Here is a 15,293-nt window from a genome sequence, read left to right as displayed (position 1 = left end):
GCAGGTTTGGCAGGTGAAGGGTCCGTGGGTACGTTTCAGGGTAGCTCGGCAGCAGGCGGGGGTTCGGCCGGCGTTGAGTGCATTGAGGGTGGCGGCGTCGTAGGTCCGTCATGTGAGCAGGCATCTTCGGGGGCCAGGGTTTCTGGCGCTGGGCGCGGTCCAGGCGCGGACGGGCGTAGACAGGCTTGCCTTTGGCGCGCCTTCGGCACACAATCGGCACGCCCGCTGGGCGTGACGGCAGCACATCCGTGCGGTCGCCATTTATGGCAAAGTGGGAGGGAGGAGCAGCTGGGAGGCGGGAGCGGGGGGGACATGAAAAAAGGGGGCGTGGCCGTGAAAACAGCGGCAGCGGGAAGCGTAGAGTGGGGCAGGCGGCAGAGCGGGAACAAGTATACAATAACAATTATAACACAATGAGGCACAAAATACAACAGTGAACGCAAAAATAAATCGAAGCAGCTGGGGGACAGAACAGTGAGGCAGCAGCTAGGGAGACAGGCAGACGGCAGAACGAGTCTGCGAGCAGCAGCTAGGGCACACGAGGGGGCACACACACAGCTGGTGGCCGTGCGGCACGGGGGTGTCCTGAATCTTTAGATTTATTAAACAAATTTGTTAGAGACCCCTCCCGTGAACTCCATATTGAGGCAAGTAACTTTTGCTCATAAATATCCATCGAAAGTAGTTTGCGTGGGATCTTACCGCATGCATTTCCCGGATCTAGCCATAGTTCTGGTCATCCTAGGGTCTTGCATGTTTGTTTTATGTATCTCAGCCATGGGATATGTGTTGCATTTGGTAGGCGTAGGATCTCTTGGAGCTCAGTCCTGTAATTCATTAGTTCTGGCGTGCTCCAGATTCTGCGCCAAAAGGTTATTGGTTTTAGTCCCAGCTCTTCAGTAATTGGTCTGAGACCCAGGTCTAGTCTCATCGGGAGAAGCGGGGTGCTTGGGGGTAAGGCTGCCAGCTGCCTAATGAAATTGTTTTCAGTGATCAACAAGTTTTGGGCAAGTGTGTGACCCCACAATTCCCCACCATATGTAACTTCCCCTCTTGCCTGCATTTTATAGATTTGGAGGACAGGACCAAAAGGCTTGTTGGTCGACCTACTTGCCATCGTACAAATTCCACCCGTTAACTGGAAAGGTTTCAAGTTGGCCTTGGTCCGATGCGAGTCCCAGGTCATATTTTGGTTGATAGTTACCCCCAGGTATTCGAAAGTGAAGACCCTCTCTAATCTCAGTGAGCCTATGGTAGGTTTGGGGCGTGTTGAGGAGGGGGGGTTGAGAATCATATATTTAGTTTTCAGGGCATTGATCTCAAGCCCACGCTCCACACAAAAAGTAAAAAACCCGTCCAGGACCCGTTGTATTCCCATAGGGGACTTGAACAGCAACAGGGTGTCGTCCGCAAACATGATGGCGGGCACCCTGCTGCCATTGAGCTTGGGAGCGTCAATGTCGCCCATCCTAGTCAAGTGGTCGATTACCCCGTTGACAAAGAGGCAGAACAGGGTTGGTGCAAGCACACAACCCTGTCTCACCCCCTGTCAACGGGGAATCTTCCAGAGAGTGCCCCATTTCTACCGCATCTGATACGTGCGAAATTCCCCTGATGTAATCTTATCAGAATGGTCAGAATGTCGGCCGGGATGCCCAGCTCTGCCAACACGGTCCATAATCTGTCTCTTGGCACTAAATCGAAGGCTGCTTGCAAGTCCACAAATACAGTGTACAAACTACCGCCCTCGATTACCGCGGTCTTCCAGAACAGAAGATTCAGATGGAAGATCTGATCCGTAGTTGAGACCCCCCTTCTGAACCCTGCCTGGTAGGGACTCAGGATGGCGGATTACTCTATCCAGTTTTGGAGGCGATCGAGTATCAGCCTACCAAATATTTTCTGAGGTACATCGATGAGGCTGAAGGGCCTGTAGTTGGCTGGGAGCAGAGGCGATCCCTTCTTAAATATGGGAACAATCTCTGCTCCCAGCCAAGTACAGGGGACCTCCATACCACTCAGGACAGCGTTGAATATCATCACCAAGTACGGCGCCCATACATCAGGCTCCTGTTTGAATAAATCACCCGGTAGACCATCCAATCCAGGTGCTTAGCCTGATGTCAGCCCTGCAATGGCTGCTCATACCTCCATCTCTGTGAAGGGGTCCCCTTCTAGTAATACACTTATGGTAGGTGGGGATTTGTCAGGGGCCCCATCATCAACCCTGTAAAGGAACTGGAAATGATCTTGTCAGGCCTTGGCTGAGATATTAGGTTCAATAGCCGAGGCTAACTCCTCAGACCCCGTATTGACAATACGCCAGAATTTATGAGAGTCCCTGCAGGCTAGTGAAGTAGTGAGGTTTTCCCATTTCTCCTGTTCCCATTCACTCTTGGCATGGGTTATCAAGTGCTTGTAGACCCTTTTCCTGGCCTGTATCACAGATCTGTCTGTACCTTCCTTAATCAAAGTCAGCAGATCTGATTTAGCCTTACTTCATGCAACGTTATACCAAGTGGGGCGGTTGTAGCGACCACCCCCACTCTTTCCTGTCGAGAAGAGTACTTCAGCCACAGACTTGATGAGGTCCTCATGCGCCAACCACAACTGCTTATGTGTGCCCTGAGTGCTGGGATGCTCCATTATTGCACACACCTTTTCAAGTGTGGGGATGACCCGGGCATAGAGCCCTGAAACCTTCTCTGAGTTTGAGGCTAGCTTCTCCCACCTGACTCTCTGTCTATTATTCGTCAGCGCTAGCCCAGGGGCGGGAGCGTCTGCCACCACCCCTCTATTGTCTAGGCTGGGAAGGGCGTATTCCAGTTCAAGCGCTTGTGGTCGCTGTCTTCCCTAGGTGTCACCCGGATGTCAATGATGTGCGACCACACAGAGAGTTGGACCAGAATGTAATCCAGTCTTGACTCCCTGCCCACTCTGTTGTATGTGCATTTAGGGGGGATGTCGGAATTTATACGACCATTGCAGGCCTGCACACAGTGTTTCAAGGTTGTGGCGGTAATTTGGACCGCTAGAGGAGTCCAAGGTCTAGGCGAGGGGGCTACCGTGGGGGGTACAGACCACGCTGCATCCTCCTCCTGGGAAAGTCCATCCAATAAACCTGAGAGGGGCTCAAAGTGGCAATTCAGATCCCCTCCTACCAGGAAGGGTGTGCCCTGGGGCATGTTACTGAGAACGACTTAGAGTTCCTCGATGGTGCGTGACTCTTGTGTAATGCTTACCGTCCTAGAGTAGACATTTACCACAACAAATCTACTTGAGTTCGGCCACTCCAGCAAAACACTGAGAATGTCCTCTGAAGCTAAGGAGAGTGAGGTGGCCACACACCCAGGTCAACAGCCCCCAGGTTGCAAGACCTCCTGAGGGATGCCCCCTACCCCCCCACTTTGCAGGAATGGAGAATGCCGCAAAACCTGAACGGGAGATGTCCTCTCTCGCCCAGGTTTCTTGGAACAGGCATATATCTTTGCCCTCGATAAATGAACTCCAATTCAATTTGTTCCCCAGGCCAGCCATGTTCCAGGATAGTATCTTTAGGAGGGGAGGTCTGGGATTCGGGATAGGAGGAGGAGGAGTGCCCGTGTCGAGTGGAGTCATCAGTGGTATAACAGTATGAGATCATTCCCCTTGTTCGACTATGGGTTCACTCGGACTGGGTGGGGACACAGTAGTGGTCGAATGAGCCTCCTTGATAATATTTTGCTCCTCGCAGTGGGCCGTCCCCCACGTGTTAACAGAGCATTGGGTAGGGGGAGTAGCTTTTCCTTCCTTAGAGCCCCTAAGTCAACCACCAGCCTCCCCCCTCTTAATCCAGCTTTGTCAGTCCACCATGTCCAGACTGCTGTACCTATTAAATGTTAGAAAATAGGCAGGCTGCTGGGGTCTGGGACGAAGGGAAACTCCTCTCTCTCTATCACCCCAGCTTACCTCCCTCCTATGAATTGTTTCCCATCCCTCCTCCTCGCGTGCGTGGGTCAGTGGTGGGTAGAAGAAGGATAGAGGTAGGGGCTGGATGGATATCCCCTGAACGGGGGATGACCATCTGCATATGTGAGAAATGGTCATGGTAGCCCTAAAGTTAATTAGGACACAACTCCATTGATTGATTTCCTTGTGTTGCCCAACCATGGGACTCTCCTTACCATAAGAACCTCACTCGATATTCCATGGGGAAGAGGTCTATTTATGGTGAGCCAGTTAATCACCTTATTTTTCAGAGCAGCAACAGGTTTTTTAGAGACATATTTTATCTCTGGAACACCAGCTAGAATGACTGTATATGGGCTCGCCTCTGGCGGCAAGTTCACCCCACCTCTAGCAGCATTGTTGTCTTTTTTGAAAGTGCAAGCTAGTTGCACCGTTGCTTCTTCTATGGTCACTGGCCTATGGTCACTGGCCTGGCTTCGATCTTTAATAGGCGTGCTTCTAGAGGGCTTAAAAATGTCCTCATAAGGGCGCCGATGTTAGAAAGAGTAATGTCTTCGTCGCCTGTGGTTACACTGGGACAAGAAATTATCTGATCTGATGTCTGTGGAGGTGGATTCACAGTAGGCAATACTGTTGTTTTGTCCGGTGGTGTGCGTCCTTTTTTGCTTATTCCTTGTCTCTGCCGTGGGGTTGTGCTTTGCAACCTTGGCCTTGCTCCCCCCAGGATTTTGTGCCCCTCTTTTCCTTTTTGGTATGGTTCCTTCCCTTTCCCCCTGTGTTGGGCAGCTAGCTCTATCGTTGGTGTCGTCCATGTTAACCATAGTGACAGTTGGTAGGGGAAGAGGGGGCTGGGTTAGGGTTAATAGGCTTAACTCTTAGGGGGTACTAATATCGTTGTCATTATTGTGAAAGGTGGAATTGGTTAAGTCAGACAAGACTAGCACCCCACTGGCCCCATTTTCTCATTATCTGACACTATACCTTCCAATCTCTTTTCCGGAGTCTTTGCGTGCGCTATGGGACCCATGGAGGATCTATTTACCCATTCTATTTCTTGGGATATACGCCTTTCAAGAATCGTGATTTCATCAATCAGAAGAGACCCTGCTTTAGCAAAATAAGTGTCCAAAGTACCTTTTGCCTTGTCTCTCTTGTGGCCATAGTTCAAGGGTTTAGGGAGAAGAGAAGAAACTTTGAGATGAAGGCGAGAAACAAGGGGGGTGGTCCGGTACCGGTCTTGACCGTTCTCGAACGGCCTCAAACGGCCCGCCATTTGTCTGGGCTTTGTCCGGGTCTCGTCCCGCGCGCGTCCCGCTGCACGTTAGGATCAGCCGCGAATTAAGTTATAGTGAAGGAGGAGGCGGGAAAAGGACCAGCTGCGGCCGATTAGCGCCACACAGCAAGCTGATTTACAAAAAGTGAGCAACCCAAGTGTACCCTTGAGGGCTTGGGTAATGAAAATGAATGGGTGAAGATGCCTTCAAGGGAATTTATTTCATGCGTACTTGATTATTTAGACTAATTTTAGGAAGGATCGGTTAGTGATCCTTGTTAAGAATCAATCAAAAACTGTGGAATTTCAATTCAATTTAAACAATTTGTTTCAACAAGACACAACATACAAAAAACAACACAAGGTGTATTAGAAAAATATAAGTGAACAAACAGAAAATTAGGACTGTGGGTACACACATAAGTAAATTAATACGTGACTCAACAGAACCTAAAAACACCTATCCCAAATCAGACTGAATAAAACAAGACAGGGATAAGATGAAATGTCGACGTTTTGGTTTCCTATGAATTATTTGCGGAAACCATCTTCAGGACTGAAGTCAATTGGGATCTGTATAGAGAAAATTGCAATCTGACCGACTATGATTGCTTGAGGGCTGCCACGGTCTAATTTCAAGGTGGAACCGCTTCTATTTGGTGTGTTAGTTGACTTCTTGACTTTAAAAAAGTTTGTGGGCTGCGCAGCATGTGGTCAGTTCAAAGCTTTTTGCTTTGAACTGACCACATGCTGCGCAGCACTCTGCCACTGCTGTCCTGACTAGACCACGACCGCATGGTTACTGGAATACTTTCTGTGAAATTTACTTTCTACTTGCCGCGAGACTTGGAGCTGTACACACTGCTTCACATACCGCTGAACAGCGATAAGCTACCTTGAACTAAATATTTACCAGGCTGCAATTTACCTTCATTATTTTTATTAGATTATCGCCGTATGGTTGATTACACATCTGTTTCTGAACTCTCCACGTGAAAAACTTCTCTATGTACCGGTATTAGTTTCTGCTCACCGCGTCTAAGCTTCATTCAACATACCGCTTATCAACAGGTGTGGCCAGAAACCTCCTTTCTTTTAAATAAAAGCCAGCATCAATACAGCGAAGCCCACAAACTTTTTTAAAGTCAAGAAGTCAACTAACACACCAAATAGAAGCGGTTCCACCTTGAAATTAGACCGTGGCAGCCCTCAAGCAATCATAGTCGGACAGTGCTAGGAAGTCAGATTGCAATTTTCTCTAGGTGTTTTTAGGTTCTGTTGAGTCACGTATTAATTTACTTATGTGTGTACCCACAGTCCTAATTTTCTGTTTGTTCACTTATCTGTATATGGAGTGATTTCTTTAAAAATTCTTTTGGATAAAATTATATTTTTCTAATACACCTTGTGTTTTTTTTTGTATGTTGTGTCTTGTTGAAACAAATTGTTTACATTGAATTGAAATTCCACAGTTTTTGATTGATTCTTAACAAGGATCACTAACCGATCCTTCCTAAAATTAGTCTAAATAATCAAGTACGCATTAAATAAATTCCCTTGAAGGCATCTTCACACAGCACGCTGGTCCTCGCAGTCCCGCTTCAGTCTGTGGGGGTGGTATCAGGTAATCAGCTCCTCAGGTCTCCCCGTGGCAATGTCCGCACTACCTTTCAACTCAGGGCACGAGCGGCTCCCGCAGAGTGGGGGCCGCGAGATGTAGTGTAGTGGCCCAGTGGAAGATAGGCACCGCCTTGGAAGCAACAAAAGGAGACCTTAGGGTCAACAGCAGCAGTCCCTCCAAATGATTGCCAGAATGAACGCAACCCATCAGGATCAGCTCTGCAAGAACTTAAATGCAAGGAGGGGCGGGAAGAGGACCAGCTGCGGCCGATTAGCGCCATACAGCACGTTGGTCCTCGCAGTCCCGCTTCAGTCTGTGGGGGTGGTATCAGGTAATCAGCTCCTCAGGTCTCCCCGTGGCAATGTCCGCACTCCCTTTTAACTCAGGGCGCGATTGGCTCCCGCGGAGCGGGGGCTGTGAGATTTAGCGTAGTGGCCCTGTGGAAGATAGGCACCGCCTTGGAAGCAACAAAAGGGGACGTTAGGGTCAACAGCAGCAGTCCCTCCATATATTTGCCAGAATGAACACAACCCACCAGGAACAGCTCCGCAAGAACTTAAATGCAAGGAGGGGCGGGAAGAGGACCGGCTGCGGCCAATTAGCGCCGCACAGCACGCTGGTCCTAGCAGTCCCGCTTCAGTCAGTGGGGGTGGTATCAGGTAATCAGCTCCTCAGGTCTCCTCGTGGCAATGTCCACACTCCCTTGCACTCTCTGGTTGTACTGTTTTCTCTCTGTCTTCTCTATCTGCGCCTCTGTGTGCTTATACGACCATTGCAGGCCCGCACACAGTGTTTCAAGGTTGTGGCGGTAATTTGGACCGCTAGAGGAGTCCAAGGTCTAGGCGAGGGGGCTACCGTGGGGGGTACAGACCACGCTGCATCCTCCTCCTGGGAAAGTCCATCCAATAAACCTGAGAGGGGCTCAAAGTGGCAATTCAGATCCCCTCCTACCAGGAAGGGTGTGCCCTGGGGCATGTTACTGAGAACGACTTAGAGTTCCTCGATGGTGCGTGACTCTTGTGTAATGCTTACCGTCCTAGAGTAGACATTTACCACAACAAATCTACTTGAGTTCGGCCACTCCAGCAAAACACTGAGAATGTCCTCTGAAGCTAAGGAGAGTGAGGTGGCCACACACCCAGGTCAACAGCCCCCAGGTTGCAAGACCTCCTGAGGGATGCCCCCTACCCCCCCACTTTGCAGGAATGGAGAATGCCGCAAAACCTGAACGGGAGATGTCCTCTCTCGCCCAGGTTTCTTGGAACAGGCATATATCTTTGCCCTCGATAAATGAACTCCAATTCAATTTGTTCCCCAGGCCAGCCATGTTCCAGGATAGTATCTTTAGGAGGGGAGGTCTGGGATTCGGGATAGGAGGAGGAGGAGTGCCCGTGTCGAGTGGAGTCATCAGTGGTATAACAGTATGAGATCATTCCCCTTGTTCGACTATGGGTTCACTCGGACTGGGTGGGGACACAGTAGTGGTCGAATGAGCCTCCTTGATAATATTTTGCTCCTCGCAGTGGGCCGTCCCCCACGTGTTAACAGAGCATTGGGTAGGGGGAGTAGCTTTTCCTTCCTTAGAGCTCCTAAGTCAACCACCAGCCTCCCCCCTCTTAATCCAGCTTTGTCAGTCCACCATGTCCAGACTGCTGTACCTATTAAATGTTAGAAAATAGGCAGGCTGCTGGGGTCTGGGACGAAGGGAAACTCCTCTCTCTCTGTCACCCCAGCTTACCTCCCTCCTATGAATTGTTTCCCATCCCTCCTCCTCGCGTGCGTGGGTCAGTGGTGGGTAGAAGAAGGATAGAGGTAGGGGCTGGATGGATATCCCCTGAACGGGGGATGACCATCTGCATATGTGAGAAATGGTCATGGTAGCCCTAAAGTTAATTAGGACACAACTCCATTGATTGATTTCCTTGTGTTGCCCAACCATGGGACTCTCCTTACCATAAGAACCTCACTCGATATTCCATGGGGAAGAGGTCTATTTATGGTGAGCCAGTTAACCACCTTATTTTTCAGAGCAGCAACAGGTTTTTTAGAGACATATTTTATCTCTGGAACACCAGCTAGAATGACTGTATATGGGCTCGCCTCTGGCGGCAAGTTCACCCCACCTCTAGCAGCATTGTTGTCTTTTTTGAAAGTGCCAGCTAGTTGCACCGTTGCTTCTTCTATGGTCACTGGCCTATGGTCACTGGCCTGGCTTCGATCTTTAATAGGCGTGCTTCTAGAGGGCTTAAAAATGTCCTCATAAGGGCGCCGATGTTAGAAAGAGTAATGTCTTCGTCGCCTGTGGTTACACTGGGACAAGAAATTATCTGATCTGATGTCTGTGGAGGTGGATTCACAGTAGGCAATACTGTTGTTTTGTCCGGTGGTGTGCGTCCTTTTTTGCTTATTCCTTGTCTCTGCCGTGGGGTTGTGCTTTGCAACCTTGGCCTTGCTCCCCCCAGGATTTTGTGCCCCTCTTTTCCTTTTTGGTATGGTTCCTTCCCTTTCCCCCTGTGTTGGGCAGCTAGCTCTATCGTTGGTGTCGTCCATGTTAACCATAGTGACAGTTGGTAGGGGAAGAGGGGGCTGGGTTAGGGTTAATAGGCTTAACTCTTAGGGGGTACTAATATCGTTGTCATTATTGTGAAAGGTGGAATTGGTTAAGTCAGACAAGACTAGCACCCCACTGGCCCCATTTTCTCATTATCTGACACTATACCTTCCAATCTCTTTTCCGGAGTCTTTGCGTGCGCTATGGGACCCATGGAGGATCTATTTACCCATTCTATTTCTTGGGATATACGCCTTTCAAGAATCGTGATTTCATCAATCAGAAGAGACCCTGCTTTAGCAAAATAAGTGTCCAAAGTACCTTTTGCCTTGTCTCTCTTGTGGCCATAGTTCAAGGGTTTAGGGAGAAGAGAAGAAACTTTGAGATGAAGGCGAGAAACAAGGGGGGTGGTCCGGTACCGGTCTTGACCGTTCTCGAACGGCCTCAAACGGCCCGCCATTTGTCCGGGCTTTGTCCGGGTCTCGTCCCGCGCGCGTCCCGCTGCACGTTAGGATCAGCCGCGAATTAAGTTATAGTGAAGGAGGAGGCGGGAAAAGGACCAGCTGCGGCCGATTAGCGCCACACAGCAAGCTGATTTACAAAAAGTGAGCAACCCAAGTGTACCCTTGAGGGCTTGGGTAATGAAAATGAATGGGTGAAGATGCCTTCAAGGGAATTTATTTCATGCGTACTTGATTATTTAGACTAATTTTAGGAAGGATCGGTTAGTGATCCTTGTTAAGAATCAATCAAAAACTGTGGAATTTCAATTCAATTTAAACAATTTGTTTCAACAAGACACAACATACAAAAAACAACACAAGGTGTATTAGAAAAATATAAGTGAACAAACAGAAAATTAGGACTGTGGGTACACACATAAGTAAATTAATACGTGACTCAACAGAACCTAAAAACACCTATCCCAAATCAGACTGAATAAAACAAGACAGGGATAAGATGAAATGTCGACGTTTTGGTTTCCTATGAATTATTTGCGGAAACCATCTTCAGGACTGAAGTCAATTGGGATCTGTATAGAGAAAATTGCAATCTGACCGACTATGATTGCTTGAGGGCTGCCACGGTCTAATTTCAAGGTGGAACCGCTTCTATTTGGTGTGTTAGTTGACTTCTTGACTTTAAAAAAGTTTGTGGGCTGCGCAGCATGTGGTCAGTTCAAAGCTTTTTGCTTTGAACTGACCACATGCTGCGCAGCACTCTGCCACTGCTGTCCTGACTAGACCACGACCGCATGGTTACTGGAATACTTTCTGTGAAATTTACTTTCTACTTGCCGCGAGACTTGGAGCTGTACACACTGCTTCACATACCGCTGAACAGCGATAAGCTACCTTGAACTAAATATTTACCAGGCTGCAATTTACCTTCATTATTTTTATTAGATTATCGCCGTATGGTTGATTACACATCTGTGTCTGAACTCTCCACGTGAAAAACTTCTCTATGTACCGGTATTAGTTTCTGCTCACCGCGTCTAAGCTTCATTCAACATACCGCTTATCAACAGGTGTGGCCAGAAACCTCCTTTCTTTTAAATAAAAGCCAGCATCAATACAGCGAAGCCCACAAACTTTTTTAAAGTCAAGAAGTCAACTAACACACCAAATAGAAGCGGTTCCACCTTGAAATTAGACCGTGGCAGCCCTCAAGCAATCATAGTCGGACAGTGCTAGGAAGTCAGATTGCAATTTTCTCTAGGTGTTTTTAGGTTCTGTTGAGTCACGTATTAATTTACTTATGTGTGTACCCACAGTCCTAATTTTCTGTTTGTTCACTTATCTGTATATGGAGTGATTTCTTTAAAAATTCTTTTGGATAAAATTATATTTTTCTAATACACCTTGTGTTGTTTTTTGTATGTTGTGTCTTGTTGAAACAAATTGTTTACATTGAATTGAAATTCCACAGTTTTTGATTGATTCTTAACAAGGATCACTAACCGATCCTTCCTAAAATTAGTCTAAATAATCAAGTACGCATTAAATAAATTCCCTTGAAGGCATCTTCACACAGCACGCTTGTCCTCGCAGTCCCGCTTCAGTCTGTGGGGGTGGTATCAGGTAATCAGCTCCTCAGGTCTCCCCGTGGCAATGTCCGCACTACCTTTCAACTCAGGGCACGAGCGGCTCCCGCAGAGTGGGGGCCGCAAGATGTTGTGTAGTGGCCCAGTGGAAGATAGGCACCGCCTTGGAAGCAACAAAAGGGGACCTTAGGGTCAACAGCAGCAGTCCCTCCAAATGATTGCCAGAATGAACACAACCCATCAGGATCAGCTCTGCAAGAACTTAAATGCAAGGAGGGGCGGGAAGAGGACCAGCTGCGGCCGATTAGCGCCATACAGCACGTTGGTCCTCGCAGTCCCGCTTCAGTCTGTGGGGGTGGTATCAGGTAATCAGCTCCTCAGGTCTCCCCGTGGCAATGTCCGCACTCCCTTTCAACTCAGGGCGCGATTGGCTCCCGCGGAGCGGGGGCTGTGAGATTTAGCGTAGTGGCCCTGTGGAAGATAGGCACCGCCTTGGAAGCAACAAAAGGGGACGTTAGGGTCAACAGCAGCAGTCCCTCCATATATTTGCCAGAATGAACACAACCCACCAGGAACAGCTCCGCAAGAACTTAAATGCAAGGAGGGGCGGGAAGAGGACCGGCTGCGGCCAATTAGCGCCGCACAGCACGCTGGTCCTAGCAGTCCCGCTTCAGTCAGTGGGGGTGGTATCAGGTAATCAGCTCCTCAGGTCTCCTCGTGGCAATGTCCACACTCCCTTGCACTCTCTGGTTGTACTGTTTTCTCTCTGTCTTCTCTATCTGCGCCTCTGTGTGCTTATACGACCATTGCAGGCCCGCACACAGTGTTTCAAGGTTGTGGCGGTAATTTGGACCGCTAGAGGAGTCCAAGGTCTAGGCGAGGGGGCTACCGTGGGGGGTACAGACCACGCTGCATCCTCCTCCTGGGAAAGTCCATCCAATAAACCTGAGAGGGGCTCAAAGTGGCAATTCAGATCCCCTCCTACCAGGAAGGGTGTGCCCTGGGGCATGTTACTGAGAACGACTTAGAGTTCCTCGATGGTGCGTGACTCTTGTGTAATGCTTACCGTCCTAGAGTAGACATTTACCACAACAAATCTACTTGAGTTCGGCCACTCCAGCAAAACACTGAGAATGTCCTCTGAAGCTAAGGAGAGTGAGGTGGCCACACACCCAGGTCAACAGCCCCCAGGTTGCAAGACCTCCTGAGGGATGCCCCCTACCCCCCCACTTTGCAGGAATGGAGAATGCCGCAAAACCTGAACGGGAGATGTCCTCTCTCGCCCAGGTTTCTTGGAACAGGCATATATCTTTGCCCTCGATAAATGAACTCCAATTCAATTTGTTCCCCAGGCCAGCCATGTTCCAGGATAGTATCTTTAGGAGGGGAGGTCTGGGATTCGGGATAGGAGGAGGAGGAGTGCCCGTGTCGAGTGGAGTCATCAGTGGTATAACAGTATGAGATCATTCCCCTTGTTCGACTATGGGTTCACTCGGACTGGGTGGGGACACAGTAGTGGTCGAATGAGCCTCCTTGATAATATTTTGCTCCTCGCAGTGGGCCGTCCCCCACGTGTTAACAGAGCATTGGGTAGGGGGAGTAGCTTTTCCTTCCTTAGAGCTCCTAAGTCAACCACCAGCCTCCCCCCTCTTAATCCAGCTTTGTCAGTCCACCATGTCCAGACTGCTGTACCTATTAAATGTTAGAAAATAGGCAGGCTGCTGGGGTCTGGGACGAAGGGAAACTCCTCTCTCTCTGTCACCCCAGCTTACCTCCCTCCTATGAATTGTTTCCCATCCCTCCTCCTCGCGTGCGTGGGTCAGTGGTGGGTAGAAGAAGGATAGAGGTAGGGGCTGGATGGATATCCCCTGAACGGGGGATGACCATCTGCATATGTGAGAAATGGTCATGGTAGCCCTAAAGTTAATTAGGACACAACTCCATTGATTGATTTCCTTGTGTTGCCCAACCATGGGACTCTCCTTACCATAAGAACCTCACTCGATATTCCATGGGGAAGAGGTCTATTTATGGTGAGCCAGTTAACCACCTTATTTTTCAGAGCAGCAACAGGTTTTTTAGAGACATATTTTATCTCTGGAACACCAGCTAGAATGACTGTATATGGGCTCGCCTCTGGCGGCAAGTTCACCCCACCTCTAGCAGCATTGTTGTCTTTTTTGAAAGTGCCAGCTAGTTGCACCGTTGCTTCTTCTATGGTCACTGGCCTATGGTCACTGGCCTGGCTTCGATCTTTAATAGGCGTGCTTCTAGAGGGCTTAAAAATGTCCTCATAAGGGCGCCGATGTTAGAAAGAGTAATGTCTTCGTCGCCTGTGGTTACACTGGGACAAGAAATTATCTGATCTGATGTCTGTGGAGGTGGATTCACAGTAGGCAATACTGTTGTTTTGTCCGGTGGTGTGCGTCCTTTTTTGCTTATTCCTTGTCTCTGCCGTGGGGTTGTGCTTTGCAACCTTGGCCTTGCTCCCCCCAGGATTTTGTGCCCCTCTTTTCCTTTTTGGTATGGTTCCTTCCCTTTCCCCCTGTGTTGGGCAGCTAGCTCTATCGTTGGTGTCGTCCATGTTAACCATAGTGACAGTTGGTAGGGGAAGAGGGGGCTGGGTTAGGGTTAATAGGCTTAACTCTTAGGGGGTACTAATATCGTTGTCATTATTGTGAAAGGTGGAATTGGTTAAGTCAGACAAGACTAGCACCCCACTGGCCCCATTTTCTCATTATCTGACACTATACCTTCCAATCTCTTTTCCGGAGTCTTTGCGTGCGCTATGGGACCCATGGAGGATCTATTTACCCATTCTATTTCTTGGGATATACGCCTTTCAAGAATCGTGATTTCATCAATCAGAAGAGACCCTGCTTTAGCAAAATAAGTGTCCAAAGTACCTTTTGCCTTGTCTCTCTTGTGGCCATAGTTCAAGGGTTTAGGGAGAAGAGAAGAAACTTTGAGATGAAGGCGAGAAACAAGGGGGGTGGTCCGGTACCGGTCTTGACCGTTCTCGAACGGCCTCAAACGGCCCGCCATTTGTCCGGGCTTTGTCCGGGTCTCGTCCCGCGCGCGTCCCGCTGCACGTTAGGATCAGCCGCGAATTAAGTTATAGTGAAGGAGGAGGCGGGAAAAGGACCAGCTGCGGCCGATTAGCGCCACACAGCAAGCTGATTTACAAAAAGTGAGCAACCCAAGTGTACCCTTGAGGGCTTGGGTAATGAAAATGAATGGGTGAAGATGCCTTCAAGGGAATTTATTTCATGCGTACTTGATTATTTAGACTAATTTTAGGAAGGATCGGTTAGTGATCCTTGTTAAGAATCAATCAAAAACTGTGGAATTTCAATTCAATTTAAACAATTTGTTTCAACAAGACACAACATACAAAAAACAACACAAGGTGTATTAGAAAAATATAAGTGAACAAACAGAAAATTAGGACTGTGGGTACACACATAAGTAAATTAATACGTGACTCAACAGAACCTAAAAACACCTATCCCAAATCAGACTGAATAAAACAAGACAGGGATAAGATGAAATGTCGACGTTTTGGTTTCCTATGAATTATTTGCGGAAACCATCTTCAGGACTGAAGTCAATTGGGATCTGTATAGAGAAAATTGCAATCTGACCGACTATGATTGCTTGAGGGCTGCCACGGTCTAATTTCAAGGTGGAACCGCTTCTATTTGGTGTGTTAGTTGACTTCTTGACTTTAAAAAAGTTTGTGGGCTGCGCAGCATGTGGTCAGTTCAAAGCTTTTTGCTTTGAACTGACCACATGCTGCGCAGCACTCTGCCACTGCTGTCCTGACTAGACCACGACCGCATGGTTACTGGAA

The sequence above is a fragment of the Lissotriton vulgaris genome, chromosome 6 (genome assembly GCF_964263255.1).
Source record: "Lissotriton vulgaris chromosome 6, aLisVul1.2, whole genome shotgun sequence".
Taxonomy (NCBI): Eukaryota; Metazoa; Chordata; class Amphibia; order Caudata; family Salamandridae; genus Lissotriton; species Lissotriton vulgaris.
This window is presented reverse-complemented; position numbering follows the sequence as displayed.